The sequence below is a fragment of the Eriocheir sinensis genome, unplaced genomic scaffold (genome assembly GCF_024679095.1).
Source record: "Eriocheir sinensis breed Jianghai 21 unplaced genomic scaffold, ASM2467909v1 Scaffold351, whole genome shotgun sequence".
Lineage (NCBI taxonomy): Eukaryota > Metazoa > Arthropoda > Malacostraca > Decapoda > Varunidae > Eriocheir > Eriocheir sinensis.
In genome coordinates, this window is record NW_026111667.1 from 361,373 (window position 1) to 382,477 (window position 21,105).

The following is a 21,105-nucleotide window of genomic DNA, read 5'->3' on the forward strand; positions in this document are numbered from 1 at the left end:
TTTTATGTGTATATTTTATTTGTATTTACGTTATTTTATGTGTATTTTCTATATATATTTTCATTCAAAATTATATTATTTTATTGGTATTTTGTTCATTTATTTCGATACGAATTTAGATTATTTCATGTGTATTTTCTATACATATACATATAGAGTAAATTTCTATGAAAATATATATTCAAAAAACATATGAAATTATGTAAATAAGTATAAAAATATATATATCAAATACACCTAAAAAAAAAAAAATGAAAATTCGTATCAAAATAAATAAATAAAATTCCGATAAAAGAACGTAAATTCGAATTAAAATAAATAAACAAAATACCAATAAAAGAATGTGTATTTGGATAAATATAAATATACAAAATACACATACAAAATAAACATAAAATAACGTAGATTTGTAATAAAATATATGTACAAAATACACATAAAATAATGTAAATTTATTTGAAAATATATATAGAAATACACATAAAATACCATGAATTTGTATAAAAATAAATATTCAAAATAAATATTAAATAATGGAAAAGCGTATAAAAATATATATACAAATTACATATAAAATAATGTAAATTCGTATCAATATAAATCAACAAAACACCAATAAAATAATATTTATTTGAATGAAAATAAATTTACAAAATACACATAACATAACTAAAATTTGTATTAAAATATATACAAAAATACAAAGAAACAATTTGAGTTTGTATGAAAATAGATATACAAAATACACAAAACTAGGTAAATTTCTTTTGAAATGTATATACAAATTACCCATAAAATATTGTAAATTTGTGTCAAAATATATAAACAAATACACAAAATAACGTAAATTTGTATGAAAAATATATACAAAATACACATAGAATAATGTCAATTCCTGTCAAAATGAATGAGCAGCATATCAATAAAATAATGTAAATTTGTATGAAAATAAAGATGCAAAATACCCAAAAAATAAAGAATATATTTATAAAAATACAGATACAAAATACATCGAATAATTAAATTTATATTAAAATTAATATACAAAATGCGTATATAATAAGGTAAATTTGTATTGAAAAAATATGCAACATACACGTTTACTCATACAAATTTATATTATTTTATTGGTATTTTGTTTATTTATTTTGATACGAATTACATGATTATATGTGTATTTTGTACATATTTTTTTTATACGTATTTACATTATTTAATGTGTATTTGTTTATATATTTTCATGCAAATTTACGTTATTATATGTGTATTTGTATAAATATTTTGATACAAATTTACTTTATTTCATGTATTTTGTATATATATTTCAATTCAAATTTAGCTTATTTCGTGTGTATTTTGTATATATTTTCATACAAATTTAATTACTTCTGTGAATTTTTGTATATAGTTTTATATAAATTTACGTTATTTTATGTGTATTTTGTATATTTATATTCATACAATTACACATTCTTTTATTGGTATTTTGTTTATTTATTTTGATACGAATTTACATTATTTTATGATATATATTTTATCCAAATTTACATTATTTTATGTGTATTTGTTTATATATTTTCATACATATTTACATTATTTTATGTGTTTTTTGTATATATATATTTTTCTACGTATTTAAATTATTTTGTGTATTTTGTATATTCATTTTCATAAAAAATTACGTTATTTTATTGTGTGTATAAGTATATATTTTGATACAAATTTTATACAAATTCATGTTATTTAATGTGTATTTGTATATATATTTTCATACAAATTTATATTATTTTATGTGTATTTTTTCATATATTTCATTACAAATTTACCTTATTTTATGTTTATTTTGTATATTTATTTCATTCAATTTTAAACTATTTTATGTGTATATTTGTATTTGTATTTCGGTTATTTTATGTGTATTTTGTATATATATTTTCATCCAAATTTGCATTATTTTATTGGTATTTCTTAATTTAATTCGATACGAATTTAGATTATTTCATAGGTATTTTGTATACATATTTTTATACTCATTTACATTATCTAATGTGTGTTTTGTATATGTATTTTTATGCAAAATTATTTAATGTTCATTTTTGTACATATATTTTTATAGAAATTTGCGTTATTTTATGTATATAGTTTTATATAAATTTACGTTATTTTATGTGCATTTTGTATATTTATTTTTATACAAATACACATTCCTTTATTGTTATATTGTTTATTTACATTTATACGAATTTACATTATTTTATGTGTATTTTGTATACATTTTTTTATACGTATTTACTTAATTTTATGTGTATTTTGTATATGTATTTTTATAGAAATCTACGTTATTTTATGTGTATTCGTATATATATTTTGAAACAAATTTACATTATTTTATATGCATTTTGCATATCTATTTCAATACAAATTTACCTTATTGTATGTGCATTTTGTATATTTATTTTAAAACAAGTTCAAATATTTTATCTGTATTTTGTATATCTATTTTCATACGAATTTAAATATTTCTGTGTATTTTTGTATATAGTTTTATACAAATTTACGTTATTTTATGTGTATTTTGTATATTTATATTTATACAAATACACATTCTTTTATTGGTATTTTGTTTATTTATTTTGATACGAATTTACATTATTTTATCTGTATTTTGTATACATTTTCTTATACGTATTTACTTCATTTTATGTGTATTTTGATAATATATTTTTATTCAAATCTACGTTATTTTATGTGTACGTATTCGTATATATATTTTGAAACAAATTTACATTGTTTTATATGTATTTTGCATATCTATTTCAATACAGATTTACCTTATTGTATGAGTATTTTGTATATTTATTTTAATACAAATACACATTCTTTTATTGATATTTTAATTATTTATTTTGACACGAATTTACATTATTTAATGTGTATTTTGTATATATATTTATATACGTATCTACAACATTTCATGTGTATTTTGTATATATATTTTTATACGTATTTACATCATTTCATATGTATTTTGTATATATATTTCTATAGAAATCTACGTTATTTTATGTGTATTCGTATATATATTTTGAAACAAATCTACATTATTTTATGTGTATTTTGTATATATATTTCATTATAAATTTGCCTTATTTTAAGTTTATTTTTATATTTTTTTCATTCAAATTCAAATCATTTTATGTGTATATTTTATTTGTATTTACGTTATTTTAGGTGTATTTTCTATATATATTTTCATTCAAAATTATATTATTTTATCGGTATTTTGTTCATTTATTTCGATACGAATTTAGATTATTTCATGTGTATTTTCTATACATATACATATAGAGTAAATTTCTATGAAAATATATATTCAAAATACATATGAAATTATGTAAATAAGTATAAAAATATATATATCAAATACACCTAAAAAAAATGAAAATTCGTATCAAAATAAATAAATAAAATTCCGATAAAAGAACGTAAATTCGAATTAAAATAAATAAACAAAATACCAATAAAAGAATGTGTATTTGGATAAATATAAATATACAAAATACACATACTAAATAAATATAAAATAAGGTAGATTTGTAATAAAATATATGTACAAAATACACATAAAATAATGTAAATTTATATGAAAATATATATACAAATACACATAAAATAGCATGAATTTGTATAAAAATATATATTCAAAATAAATATTAAATAATGGAAAAGCGTATAAAAATATATATACAAATTACATATAAAATAATGTAAATTCGTATCAATATAAATCAACAAAACACCAATAAAATAATATTTATTTGAATGAAAATAAATTTACAAAATACACATAACATAACTAAAATTTGTATTAAAATATATACAAAAATACATAGAAACAATTTGAGTTTGTATGAAAATAGATATACAAAATACACATAAAACTAGGTAAATTTCAATTAAAATGTATATACAAATTACCCATAAAATATTGTAAATTTGTGTCAAAATATATAAACAAATACACAAAATAACGTAAATTTGTATGAAAAATATATACAAAATAAACATAGAATAATGTCAATTCCTGTCAAAATGAATGAGCAGCATATCAATAAAATAATGTAAATTTGTATGAAAATAAAGATGCAATATACCCAAAAAATAAAGAATATATTTATAAAAATACAGATACAAAAATACACATCGAATAATTAAATTTATATTAAAATTAATATACAAAATGCGTATATAATAAGGTAAATTTGTATTGAAAAAATATGCAACATACACGTTTACTCATACAAATTTATATTATTTTATTGGTATTTTGTTTATTTATTTTGATACGAATTACATGATTATATGTATTTTGTACATATTTTTTATTCGTATTTACATTATTTAATGTGTATTTGTTTATATATTTTCATACAAATTTACGTTATTATATGTGTATTTGTATAAATATTTTGATACAAATTTACTTTATTTCATGTATTTTGAATATATATTTCAATTCAAATTTAGCTTATTTCGTGTGTATTTTGTATATATTTTCATACAAATTTAATTACTTCCGGGAATTTTTGTATATAGTTTTATATAAATTTACGTTATTTTATGTGTATTTTGTATATTTATATTCATACAAATACACATTCTTTTATTGGTATTTTGTTTATTTATTTTGATACGAATTTACATTATTTTATGATATATATTTTATCCAAATTTACATTATTTTATGTGTATTTGTTTATATATTTTCATACATATTTACATTATTTTATGTGTTTTTTGTATATATATTTTTCTACGTATTTAAATTATTTTGTGTATTTTATATATTCATTTTCATAAAAAAATTACGTTATTTTATTGTGTGTATAAGTATATATTTTGATACAAATTTTATACAAATTCATGTTATTTAATGTGTATTTGTATATATATTTTCATACAAATTTATATTATTTTATGTGTATTTTTTCATATATTTTATTACAAGTTTACCTTATTTTATGTTTATTTTGTATATTTATTTCATTCAATTTTAAACTATTTTATGTGTATATTTGTATTTGTATTTAGGTTATTTTATGTGTATTTTGTATATATATTTTCATCCAAAATTGCATTATTTTATTGGTATTTCTTAATTTAATTCGATACGAATTTAGATTATTTCATAGGTATTTTGTATACATATTTTTATACTCATTTACATTATCTAACGTGTGTTTTGTATATGTATTTTTATGCAAATTTATTTAATGTTCATTTTTGTACATATATTTTTATAGAAATTTGCGTTATTTTATGAATATAGTTTTATATAAATTTACGTTATTTTATGTGCATTTTGTATATTTATTTTTATACAAATACACATTCTTTTATTGTTATATTGTTTATTTACATTTATACGAATTTACATTATTTTATGTGTATTTTGTATACATTTTTTTATACGTATTTACTTAATTTTATGTGTATTTTGTATATGTATTTTTATAGAAATCTACGTTATTTTATGTGTATTCGTATATATATTTTGAAACAAATTTACATTATTTTATATGCATTTTCCATATCTATTTCAATACAAATTTACCTTATTGTATGTGCATTTTGTATATTTATTTTAAAACAAGTTCAAATATTTTATGTGTATTTTGGTATCAATAATTTAAAAAAAATGCGTTATTTTATAGGTATTTTGCATCTTAATTTTCATTTTATATGTACTTTGTATATATATTTTTATACGCTTTTACATTATTTAATATTTATTTTGAATATATATTTTTATACAGATTCATGGTATTTTATGTGTATTTGTATATATATTTTCATATAAATTTACATTATTTTATGTGTATTTTGTACATATATTTTATTACAAATCTACCTTATTTTATGTTTATTTTGCATGTGTATTTAGTATATTTATATTTATCAAAATACACATTCTTTTATTGGTATTTTGTTTATTTATTTTAATTCGAATTTACATTATTTTTTGTGTATTTTGTATATATATTTTTATTGAAATCTACGTTATTTTATTTGTATTCGTATATATATTTTGAATCATATTTACATTGTTTTATATGTATTTTTGCATATCTCTTTCAATACAAATTTACCTTATTGTATGTGCATTTTGTATATTTATTTCAATACAAATTTAAATATTTTATGTGTATTTTGCTATATATATTTTTATAAGAAATGCGCTATTTTATGGGAATTTTGCATCTTTATTTTCTTACAAATTTACATTATTTTATTAATATTCGGTATATTTATTTTGATACGATTTACATTATTCTATTTGTTTTTTGTATATACTCTTTTATACATATTTACATTATTTAATGTGTATCTTGCATATATATTTAATACAAATTTATTATCTATTATCTATTTTCATACAAATACACATTCTTTTCATGATATTTTGTTTATTTATTTTGACACGAATTTACATTATTTGATATGTATTTTGTATATATATTTTTATACGTATTTACATAATTTCATATGTATTTTGTATATATATTTCTATAGAGATCTACTTTATTTTATGTGTATTCGTATATATATTTTGAAACAAATTTACATTGTTTTATATGTATTTTTGAATATCTCTTTCAATACAAAATTACCTTACTGTATATGCATTTTGTATATTTATTTCAATACAAATTTTGGTATTTTGGTATATATATTTTTATAAAAAATGCGATAATTTTTATTTTTATTTTATTTTATTTTCATACAAATTTACATTATTTTATTGAAATTCTGTGTATTTATTTTGATAAGATTTTACATTATTCTATTTGTTTTTTGTATATATTTTTTTTATACACATTTACATTATTTAATGTGTATCTTGCATATATATTTTATTCAAATTTACGTTATTTTAAGTGTATTTGTTTATATATTTTCATTCAAATTTACATTATTTGATGTGTATTTTGTATATGTATTTCCATACAAATTTACCTAATTTTATGTGTGTTTTGTATATTTCTTTTCAAACAAATTTAAATTATTTTTGTGTATTTTTGTGTATAGTTTTATACAAATTTAGGTTATTTTAGGTACGCATTTACATTATTTAGTGTGTGTTTTGTATATATATTTTTATGCTAATTTACTTTATTTTATGTGCATTTTTGTACATATATTTTTATAGAAATTTGCGTTATTTGTATATTTTTTCTCATACAAATTTACATAATTTTATTGCTATTTTGTTTATTTATTTTGATACGAATTACATGATTATATGTGTATTTTGTACATATTTTTATACGTATTTACATTACTTAATGTCTATTTTGTTTATATTTTTAAACAAATCTACGTTATTATATGTATTTGTATAAATTTTTTGATACAGATTTACATTATTTTATGTATTTTGTATGTACATTTCAATTCAAATTAAGCTTATTTTAACTGTATTTTGTATATATATTTTCATACAAATTTAATAACTTCTGAGTATTTTTGTATATAGTTTTATACAAATTTACGATATTTTATGTGTATTTTGTATATTTATATTTATACAAATACACATTCTTTTACTGGTATTTTGTTTATTTATTTTGATACGATTTTTATGTGTATTTTGTATTCATTTTCTTATACGTATTTACTTCATTTTATGTGTATTTTGTATATATTTTTATAGAAATCAACGTTATTTTATGTGTATTCGTATATATATTTTGAAACAAATTTACATTGTTTTATATGTATTTTGCATATCTATTTCAATACAAATTTACCTTACAGTATGTGCATTTTTTATATTTATTTTAATACAAATTGTAATATTTTATGTGTATTTTGGTATATATATTTTTATAAAAAATGCTTTATTTTATGGCTATTTTGCATCTTTATTTTCATACAAATTTACATTATTTTATTAATATTCTGTGTATTTATTTTGATACGATTTTACATAATTCTATTTGTGTTTTGTATATATTTTTTTTATACAAATTTACAATATTTTATGGGTATTTTGTATATATATTTCAAAAGAAATTTACCTAGTTTTATGTGTATTTTGAATATATTTTTTAATTCGTATTTTGAATATATATTTGATACAAATTTACGTTATTATAAGTGTATATGTTTATATATTTTCATTCAAACTTCCATTATTTTATGTGTATTTTGTATATGTATTTCAATACAAATTTACTTATTTTTATGTGTATTTTGTTTATTTATTTTCATACATATTTAAATTATTTTTGTGTATTTTTGTATATAGTTTTATATATAGAAAATACACATAAAATAACCTAAGTTTGTATAAAACTATATACAAAATTTGTATGAAAATAAATATACAAAATACACATAAAATAAGGTAAATTTGTATTGAAATACATATACAAAATATATTTAAAATAATGTAAATTTGAATGAAATTATATAAAGAAATACACTTAAAATAACGTAAATTTGTATAAAATATATATAAAAAATACACATTAAATAATGAAAATATGTAAAATATAGACAAAACACAAATAGTATAATATAAAATCGTATCAAAATATATACACAGAATATTAATAAAATAATGTAAATTTGTATGAAAACTAAGATGCAAAATACCTATAAAATAACGCTTTTTTTAAAATTATATAAACCAAAATACACAAAATATAATGTATTTGATATGTATATTTTTATACTTATTAATATTATTTTATTTGTGTTTTGAATATATATTTTCATAGAAATTTACTCTATTTTATGGGTATTCGTATATATATTTTGATACAAATTTACATTATTTATGTTTATTTTGCATATCTATTTCAATACAAAATTACCATATTGTATGTGTATTTTGTATATTTAGTTTAATACAAATTTAATTATTTTATGTGTATTTTTGTAAAGATATGCGTTATTATTTGGGTATTTTTTCATTTTTACAATATTTTATGTGTAATTTGTATATGTATTTCAATACAGATTTGCCTAATTTTATGTGTATTTTGCATATCTATTTTCAAAGAAATTTAAATTATTTTTATGTATTTCCTATATATTTTTATACAAATTTTAGTTATTTTACTTTTATTTTGTATTTATATTTTCCTACAAATGTACATTCTTTTAGTGGTATTTTGTTCATTTATTTTCATAAGAATTTACATAATTTTATGTGTATTTTGAATATATATTTCTCTACGTATTTACATTATTTTATGTGTATTTTTTATATATATTTTCATAAAAATTTACGTTATTTTATTGTGTGTATTCGTATATGTTTTGATACAAATTTACATTATTTTATGTTTATTTTGCATATCTATTTCAATATAGATTTACCTTATTGTATGTGTATTTTGTATATTTATTTTAATACAAATTTAATTATTTTATGTGTACTTTGTGTACATTTTCTTATACGTATTTACTTCATTTAATGTGTATTTTGTATATATATTTTTATAGTAATCTACGTTATTTTATGTGTATTGGTATATATATTTTGAAGCAAATTTACATTGTTTTATATGTATTTAGCATATCTATTTCAATATAAATCTACCTTATTGTATGTGCATTTTGTATATTTATAGTAATACAAATTTAAATATTTTATTATTTTGGTATATATATTTTAATAAAAAGAGTTTTATATAAATTTAAAATAATTTATGTGTATTTTGTATATCTATTTTCATACAAATACACATTTTTTATTGATATTATGTTTATTTATTTTGACGCGAATTCACATTATTTAATGTGTATTGTGTATATATATTTTTATACGTATTTACGTCATTTCATGTGTATTATGTATATATATTTCTATAGAAATATATGTTATTTTATGTGTATTCGTATATATATTTTGAAACAAATATACATTGTTTTATGTGCATTTTGCATATTTTTTCAATATAAATTTACCTTATTGTACGTGCATTTTGTATATTAATTTTAATACAAATTTAATTATTCTATGTGTATTTTTGTATATGTATTTTCATAAAAAATGCTTTTATTTTATGGGTATTTTGCATCTTTATTTTCATACAAATTTACCTATTTTATTGATATTCTGTGTATTTATTTTGATACGATTTTACATTATTCTATGTATATTTTGTATATATATTTCATACAAATGAACGTTATTTTATAAGAATTTGTTTTCATTTCATACAAATTTACATTATTTTACGTGTATTTTGTACATGTATTCAAATACAAATTTAACTAATTATATGTGTATTATGTATATCTATTTTCATACAAATTGAAATTAATTTTGTGTATTTTAGTATATATTTTTATTCAAATTTTCGTAATTTTATGTGAATTTTGTATATTTATTTTCCTACAAATATACGTTCTTTTATCGGAATTTTGTTTATTTATTTTGATACGAATTTTCATTATTTTAGGTGTATTTGATATATATATTTTTATACTTATTTACATAATTTTATATGTATTTTGAATATATATTTTCATAGAAATTTACTCTATTTTATGTGTATTCGTATATATATTTTGATACAAATTTACATTATTTATGTGTATTTCGCATATCTATTTCAATACAAATTTTCTCTATTGTATGTGCCTTTTGTATATTTATTTTGATGCAAATTTAATTATTTTATGTGTATTTTTCTATATATATTTTTAAACAAATATGCGTTTTTATATGGGTATTTTGCATCTTTATTTTCATACAAATTTACATTATTTTATTGATTGTCTTTTTATTTATTTTGATACGAATTTACGTTATTCTGTGTATTTTGAATATATATTTTTAGACATATTTACATTATTTAATGTATATTTTGTACATATATTTTATGGAAATTTACGTTATCTTATGTGTATTTGTTTATATATTTTCATACAAATTTACATTATTTTATGTTTTTTTTGTATATGTATTTCAATAAAAATTTGCCTAATTACATTTGTATTTTGCATATCTATTTTCAAACAAATTTAAATTATTTTTGTGTATTTTTATGTATTATTTTTCTACAAATTTTTTTTAATTTTTTTTTTTATTTTGTATATATATTTTCCTACACATATACATTCTTTTAGAGGAAATTTTGTTTATTTATTTTGATACGAATTTACATTATTTTATGTGTATTTTGTATATATATTTTTCTATGTATTTACATTATTTTATGTGTATTTTGTATATATATTTTCATAAAAATTTACGTAATTTTATTGTGTGTATTCGTATATATTTTGATCAAAATTTTCATTATTTAATGTGTTTTTTGCATATCTATTTCAATAAAACTCTACCTTATTGTATATGTATTTTTTATATTTATTTTAATACAAATTTAATTATTTTATGTGTATTTTTGTATATATTTTTTTTTAAATATGAGATATTTTATGGGTATTTTGCATCTTTAATTTTATAAATTTTTACATTACGTACATATCTTTTAAACGTATTTACATTATTTAATGTGTATTTTGTTTATATATTTTTATACAAATTTACGTTATTATATGTGTATTTGAATATATATTTTGATACAAATTTACATTATTTTATGTATTTTCTATATTTATTTCCATTCAAATTTAGCTTATTTTATGTCTTTTGTATATGTATTTTCATACAAATTTAATTATTTTTGTTTATTTTTGTATTAAGTTTTATACAATTTTACGTTAATTTATGTGTATTTTGTATATTTATATTTATACAAGTAAACATTCTTTTATTGGCATTTAGTTTATTTATTTTGATACGAATTTACATTATTTTATGTGTATTTTGTATACATTTTCTTATACGTATTTACTTCTTTTTATGTGTATTTTGTATATATATTTTATAGAAATCTACGTTATTTTATGTGTATTCGTGTGTATATTATGAAACAAATTTACATTGTTTTATATGTATTTTGCATATCTATTTCAATACAAATTTACCTTATTGTATGTGCATTTTGTATATTTATTGTAATACAAATTTAAATATTTTATGTGCATTTTGGTATATATATTTTCATAGAAAATGCGTTGTTTTATGGGTATTTTGCATCTATATTTTCATACAAATTTACATTATTTTATTAATATTCTGTGTGTTTATTTTGATACTCTTTTACATTATTCTATTTGTGTTTTCTATATATTTTTTTATACATATTTACATTATTTAATGTGTATTTTCTATATATATTTCACACAAATTTTCGTTATTTTAAGTGTATTTGTTTATATATTTTTATTCAAATTTATATTATTTTATGTGTATTTTGTATATGTATTTCAATAGAAATTTACCTAATTTCATGTGTATTTTGTATATATATTTTATACAAATTTAAATTATTTTTTGTGTATTTTTGTATAGAGTTTTATACAAATTTACAATATTTTATGTGTATTTTGTATATCTATTATCATACAAATACACATTCTTTTATTGATATTTTGTTTATTTATTTTGATGCGAATTTACATTATTTAATGTGTATTGTGTATATATATTTTTATACGTATTTACGTCATTTCATGTGTATTTTGTATATATATTTCTATAGAAATATACGTTATTTTATGTGTATTCGTATATATATTTTGAAACAAATATACATTGTTTTATGTGCATTTTGCATATTTTTTCAATACAAATTTACTTTATTGTACGTGCATTTTGTATATTAATTTTTATACAAATTTAGCTATTCTATGTGTATTTTTGTATATGTAATTTTATAAAAATATGCTTTATTTTATGGGTGATTTGCATCTTTATTTTCATACAAAATTACATTATTTTATTGATATTCTGAGTATTTATTTTGATACGATTTTACATTATTCTATGTATATTTGTATATCTATTTTATACCAATATACGTTATTTTATGTGAATTTGTTTTCATTTCATACAAATTTACATTATTTGATGTGATTTTTGTACATTTATTTAAATACTAATTTAACTAATTATATATGTATTTTGTATATCTATTTTCATACAAATTGAAATTAATTTTGTGTATTTTTGTATATATTTTTATTCAAATTTTCGTAATTTTATGTGTATTTTGAATATTTATTTTCCTACAAATATACGTTCTTTTATCGGAATTTTATTTATTTATTTTGATACGAATTTTTAATTTTTTAGGTGTACTTGATATATATATTTTTATACTTATTTATTAATTTTATATGTATTTTGAATATATATTTTCATAGAAATTTACTCTATATGTATATGTATAGAAAATACATGAAATAATCTAAATTGCATCGAAATAAATGAACAAAATACCGATAAAATAATGTAATTTTGAATGAAAATATATATAGAAAATACACATAAAATAACGTAAATACAAATAAATATTTACACATAAAATGATTTGAATTTGAATGAAAATAGATATAAAAATAAACTTAAAATAAGGCAAATTTATAATGAAATATATATACAAAATACACATAAAATAATGTAGATTTGTTTAAAAATATATATACGAATACACATAAAATAACGTAGATTTCTATAGAAATATATATACAAAATACACATGAAATGTAAATACGTATAAAAATATATATACAAAATACACATTAAATAATGTAAATTCGTGTCAAAATAAATAATTAAAATATCAATAAAAGAATGTGTATTTGTGTGAAGATACATATACAAAATACACATAAAATAACGTAAATTTGTATCAAACTAAATATAAAAATACACAAACATAAGTTATATTTGTATGAAAATAAATATACAAAATAGACATAAAATTAGGTAAATTTGTAAATAAATACATATACAAAATACACATAAAATAATATAAATTTGAATAAAATATATAAACAAATACACTTAAATTAATATAAATTTGTATAAAATATATATAAAAATACATTAAATAATGTAAATATGTATAAAAATATATATAAAACACAAATAGAATAATGAAAATTTATTAAATAAATACACAGAATGTAAATAAAATAATGTAAATTTGTATGAAAATAAAGATGCAAAATACCCATAAAATAAGCATTTTTATAAATATACAAAATACATGAAAGGATGTAAATACGTATAAAATATATACAAAATACACATGAAATAATGTAAATTTGTGTCAAAATAAATAAAAAATGTCAGTAAAGAATGTATACGTATGAAAAAATAATACAAAATACATAAGATATCATAAATTTGTATCCAATAAATAAACCAACAAAATACCATTAAAATACATAGCAAATTTGTATGAGTAAACGTGTATGTTGCATATTTTTCAATACAAATTTACATTATTATATACGCATTTTGTATATTAATTTTAATATTAATTATTCGATGTGTATTTTGTATCTGCATTTTTATAAACACTATGCTTTATTTTTGGGTATTTTGCATCTTTTTATTTCATACAAATATACATTATTTTATTGATATTCTGTCATTCATTTGATACAGAATTGACATTATTTTATGTATATTTTGTATATATTTTTTATACAAATTTACGTTATTTCATGTGTATTTGTTAATATATGTTGATACAAATTTACAATATTTTATGGGTATTTTGTAGATATATTTCAAAAGAAATTTACCTAATTTTTTGTGTATTTTGCATATCTATTTTCATGCAAATTTAAATTATTTCAAGGTATTTTTGTAGATATTTTAATACAAATTTTAGTTATGTTATGTGTACTTTGTAAATCTATTTTCATTATATTACATTCAATATATATATATATATATATATATATATATATATATATTTTAAAATATATATATATATATATATATATATATATATATATATATATATATATATATATATATATATATATATATATATATATATATATATATTATTTATATTGGTGTTTTGTTGATTTATATTGATACGAATTTACATTATTTTATATGTACTTTGTATATATATTTTATACGCTTTACATTATTTAATATTTATTTTGAATATATATTTTATACAAAAATCATAATTATTTTATGTGTATTTGTATATATATTTTCATATAAATTTACATTATTTTATGTGTATTTTGTACATATATTTATTACAAATCTACCTTATTTTATGTTTATTTTGTATATGTATTTGTATATTTATATTTATCCAAATACACATTCTTTTATTGGTATTTTGCTTATTTATTTTAAATCAATTTACATTATTTTATGTGTATTTTGTATACATTTTGTATATTTATTTCAATACAAATTTAAATATTTTATGTATTTTGGTATATATTTTTATAAAAATACGCTATTTGATGTGTATTTGCATCTTTATTTCACACAAATTTGCATTATTTTATTGATATTCTGTATTTATTTTGATACGATTTTACATTATTCTATTTGTTTTTTTGTATATTTTTTTATACACATTTACATTATTTAATGTATTGCATATATATTTTATGCAAATTACGTTATTTTAAGTGTATTTGTTTTATATTTCATTCAAATTTTTTATTTTAATTCAAGTACTTTATTTTATGTGTATTTTGTAAATATATTTTTATATAAATCTAAGTTTTTTTATTTGTATTCTTATATATTTAGAAAAAAATTTAAATTGTTTTATATGTATTTTTTAATATCTCTTTCAATACAAATTTACATTATTGTATGTGAATTTTGTATATTTATTTCAATACAAATTTAAATATTTTATGTATTTTTGTATATATATTTTTATAAGAAATATGCTATTTATAGAATTTTGCATCATTATTTTCATATAAATTTACATTATTTTATTAATATTCGGTGTATTTATTTTGATACGATGTTACATTATTTTATTTGTTTTTGTATATACTTTTTATACATATTTACATTATTTAATGTATCTTGCATATATATTTTATACAAATTTATTATCTATTATCTATTTTCATACAAATACATTCTTTTCATGATATTTTGTTTATTTTTTATTAATGAATTTACATTATTTGATATGTATTTTGTATATATATTTTTATACGTATTTACATAATTTCATATGTATTTTGTATATATATATTTCTATAGAAATCTACTTTATTTTATGTGTATTCGTATATATATTTTGAAACAAATTTACATTGTTTTATATGTATTTTTGAATATCTCTTTCAATACAAATTTACCTTACTGTATATGCATTTTGTATATTTATTTCAATACAAATTTAAATATTTTGTGTATTTTGGTAAATATATTTTTATAAAAAATGCGATAATTTTTGGGAATTTTGCATCTTTATTTTCATACAAATTTACATTATTTTATTGATATTCTGTGTATTTATTTTGATACGATTTTACATTATTCTATTTGTTTTTTTTATATATATTTTTATACATTTAAATTATTTAATGTATATTTTGTATATATATTTTATACAAATTTACGTTATTTTAAGTGTATTTTTTTATATATTTTCATTCAAATTTACATTATTTGATATGTATTTTTATATGTATTTCAATATAAATTTACCTAATTTTATGTGTATTTTGTATATTTCTTTTCAAACAAATTTAAATTATTTGTGTGTATTTTTGTATATAGTTTTATACAAATTTAGGTTATTTTATGTACGCATTTACATTATTTAGTGTGTTTTGTATATATATATTTTTGCAAATTTACCTTAGTTTATGTGCATTTTTGTACATATATTTTTATAGAAATTTATGTTATTTGTATGTTTTCTCATACAAATTTACATTATTTTATTGCTATTTTGTTTATTTATTTTGATACGAATTACATGATTATATGTATTTTGTACATATTTTTATCCGTATTTACATTACTTAATGTGTATTTTGTTTATATATTTTAAACAAATCTACGTTATTATATGTATTTGTAAATATTTTGATACAGATTTACATTATTTTATGTATTTTGTATGTACATTTCAAATCAAATTTAGCTCATTTTAGCTGTATTTTGTATATATATTTTCATACAAATTTAATTACTTCTGTGTATTTTGTATATAGTTTTATATAAATTTACGATATTTTATGTGTATTTTGTATATTTATATTTATACAAATACATTCTTTTACTAGTATTTTGTTTATTTATTTTGATACGATTTTTATGTATTTTTGTATTCATTTTTTATACGTATTTACTTCATTTTATGTGTATATATTTTTATAGAAATCTACGTTATTTTTATGTATTCGTATATATATTTTGAAACAAATTTACATTGTTTTATATGTATTTTGCATATCTATTTCAATACAAATTTACCTTATAGTATGTGCATTTTTATATTTATTTTTAATACAAATTTAAATATTTTATGTGTATTTTGGTATATATATTTTATAAAAAATGCGTTATTTTATATTATTTTGCATCTTTATTTTCATACAAATTTACATTATTTTATTAATATTCTGTGTATTTATTGTTGATACGATTTACATTATTCTATTTGTGTTTTGTATATATTTTTTATACATATTTACATTATTTAATGTATTTTGTATATATATTTGATACAAATTTACGTTATTTTAAGTGTACATGTTTATATATTTCATTCAAATTTCCATTATTTTATGTGTATTTTGTATATGTATTTCAATACAAATTTACCTAATTTTATGTGTATTTTGTATATTTATTTTCATACAAATTTAAATTATTTTTGTATTTTATATATAGTTTTATACAAACAGGTTATTTTATGAGTATTTTGTATATCTATTTTCATACAAATACACATTCTTTTATTGATATTTTGTTTATTTATTTTGACGAGAATTTAAATTATTTAATGTGTATTTTGTATATATATATATTTTTATACGTATTTACATCATTTCATGTGTATTTTGTATATATATTTCTATAGAAATCTACGTTATTTTATATGTATTCGTATATAGATTTTTCAACAAATTTACACTTTTATGTGCATTTTGTATAATTTTTCAATACAAATTTACCTTATTGTACGTGCATTTTGTATATTAGTTTTAATACATTTAATTATTCTATGTGTATTTTTGTATATGTATTTTTTTAAAAATATGTTTTATTTTATGGGTATTTTGCATCTTTATTTTCATACAAAATTACATTATTTTATTGATATTCTGTGTATTTATTTTGATACGATTTTGCATTATTCTATGTATATTTTGTATATCTATTTTATACAAATGTATGTTATTTTATGTGAATTTGTTTTCATTTCATTATTTTATGTGTATTTTGTACATGTATTTAAATACAAATTTAACTAATTATATGTGTATTTTGTATATCTATTTTCATACAAATTGAAACTTATTTTTTTGTTTTTTTGTATACATTTTTTTTTCAAATTTTCGTAATTTTATGTGTATTTTGTATATTTTTTTTCCTACAAATATACGTTCTTTTATCGGAATTTTGTTTATTTATTTTGATACGAATTTTCATTTTTTAGATGTATTTGATATATATATTTTATACTTATTTACATATTTTATATGTATTTTGAATATATGTTTTCATAGAAATTTACTCTATATGTATATACAAAAAACACAAAAAATAATATAAAATAGTATGAAAATAAATATACAAAATACATATAACTAGGTAAATTTGTATTGAAATACATATACAAAATACACTTAAAATTATGTAAATTTGAATGAAATATATAAACAAATACACTTAAAATAACGTTAATTTGTATAAATATATATAAAAAATACACATTAAATAATGAAAATATGTATAAAAAATATATACAAAAACACAAATAGTATAATATAAAATCGTATCAAAATATATACACAGAATATTAATAAAATAATGTACATTTGTATGAAAACTAAGATGCAAATACCTATAAAATAACGCATTTTTATAAAATTATATATACCAAAATACACATAAAATATTTGAATTTGTATTAAAATAAATATACAAAATGCAATACAATAAGGTAAATTTGTATTGAAATAGATATAAAAACATAAAAAACAATGTAAATTTGTTTCAAAATATATATACGAATACACATAAAATAACGTAGATTTCTATAAATATATATATACAAAATACAAATAAAATTAAGTAAATACGAATCAAAATGTATACAAAATACACATAAAATGTAAATTCGTATAAATATAAATAAACAAAATACCAATAAGAGAATGTGTATTTGTATAAATATAAATATACAAAATGCACATAAAATAACGTAAATTTGTATAACTATATACAAAATACACAGAAGTAATTAAATTTGTATGAAAATAGATATACAAAATACACAAAATAAGCTAAATTTGAATTGAAATATATATACAAATACATAAAATAAAGTAAATTCGTTTCAAAATATTTTTAACAAATAATATAATAACGTAAATTTGTAAAAAATATATAAACAAAATACACATTAAGTAATGTAAATACGTATAAAAATATGTACAAAATACACATATAATCTTGTAATTCGTATAAAAATAAATAAACAAAAAACTATTTAAATAATGTAAAAATATACAAAATACACATAAAATAACGTTTTAAGTTTCTATAAAAAAATATGTACAAAAATTCACACCAAATTATTTTGCATACAACAATATATACAAAACACACATTAGATAATGTAAATGAGTATAAAATATGTATACAAATACCTATGAAATAATCTAAATTCGTATCGAGTTAAATTAAGAAAATAACAATAAAATAATGTAATTTTGGATGAAAATATATATAGAAAACACACAAAAAATAACCTTAATACAAATACAAATATACACATTAAATAATTTTAGATTGAATGAAACAAATATACAAAATAAACATAAAATAAGGGAAATTTGTAATAAAATATATGTAAGAATACACATAAAATACTATAAATTTGTATGAAAATATATATACAAATACACATAAAATAACATGAATTTGTATAAAATTGGTTTCAAAATATATACGAATGCACACAATAAAATAACGTAAATTTATATGAAAATGTATATATAAAATACACATAAAATAATTTTAATACGTAGAAAAATATATATACAAAATACACATAAAATAATGTAAATTCGTAAAAAACTAAATACACAAAATTCCATTAAAAGAATGTATATTTGTAGGGAAATATATATACAGAAACAAATAAAATAACTAAAATTTGTTTAAAAATATATACAAAAATACACAAAAATAATTTAAACTTGTTTGAAAATAGATATGCAAAATACACATAAAGTTAGGCAAATTTGTATTGAAATACATATACAAAACTCACATAAAATAATGTAAATTTGTATGAAAATAAATAAAGAAATACATATAAAATAACGTAAATTTTGATAAAATATATATACAAAATATACATTAAATATTTAAATATGTATAAAATATATTATATTATATATTTTTATTGATATTTACGTTATTTATGTGTATTTTGTATATGTTTTCATAGAAATTTACATTATTTTATTGGTATTTTGTCTATTTATTTTGATACGAATTACATGATTATTTGTGTATTTTTACATTTTTTATACGTATTTACACTATTTAATGTGTATTTTGTATATATATTTTATACAAAGTTAAGTTATTATATGTGTATTTGTATAGGTATTTTGATACAAATTTACATTATTTTATGTATTTTGTATATATATTTCAATTCAAATTTAGCTTATTTTATGTGTATTTTGTATATCTATTTATTTTAATACAAAATCAAATATTTTATGTTTTTTCGTATATATATTTTTATAAAAAATGCGTTATTTTATGGGTATTTTGCATCTTAATTTTCATTCAAATTTATATTATTTTATTAATATTTTCTGTATTTATTTTGATACGATTTTACATTATTTTATTTGTGTTTTGTATATATTTTTTTATACATATTTACATTATTTAATGTTTTTTTTGTATATATATTTGATACAAATTTACGTTATTTTAAGTCTATATGTTTATATATT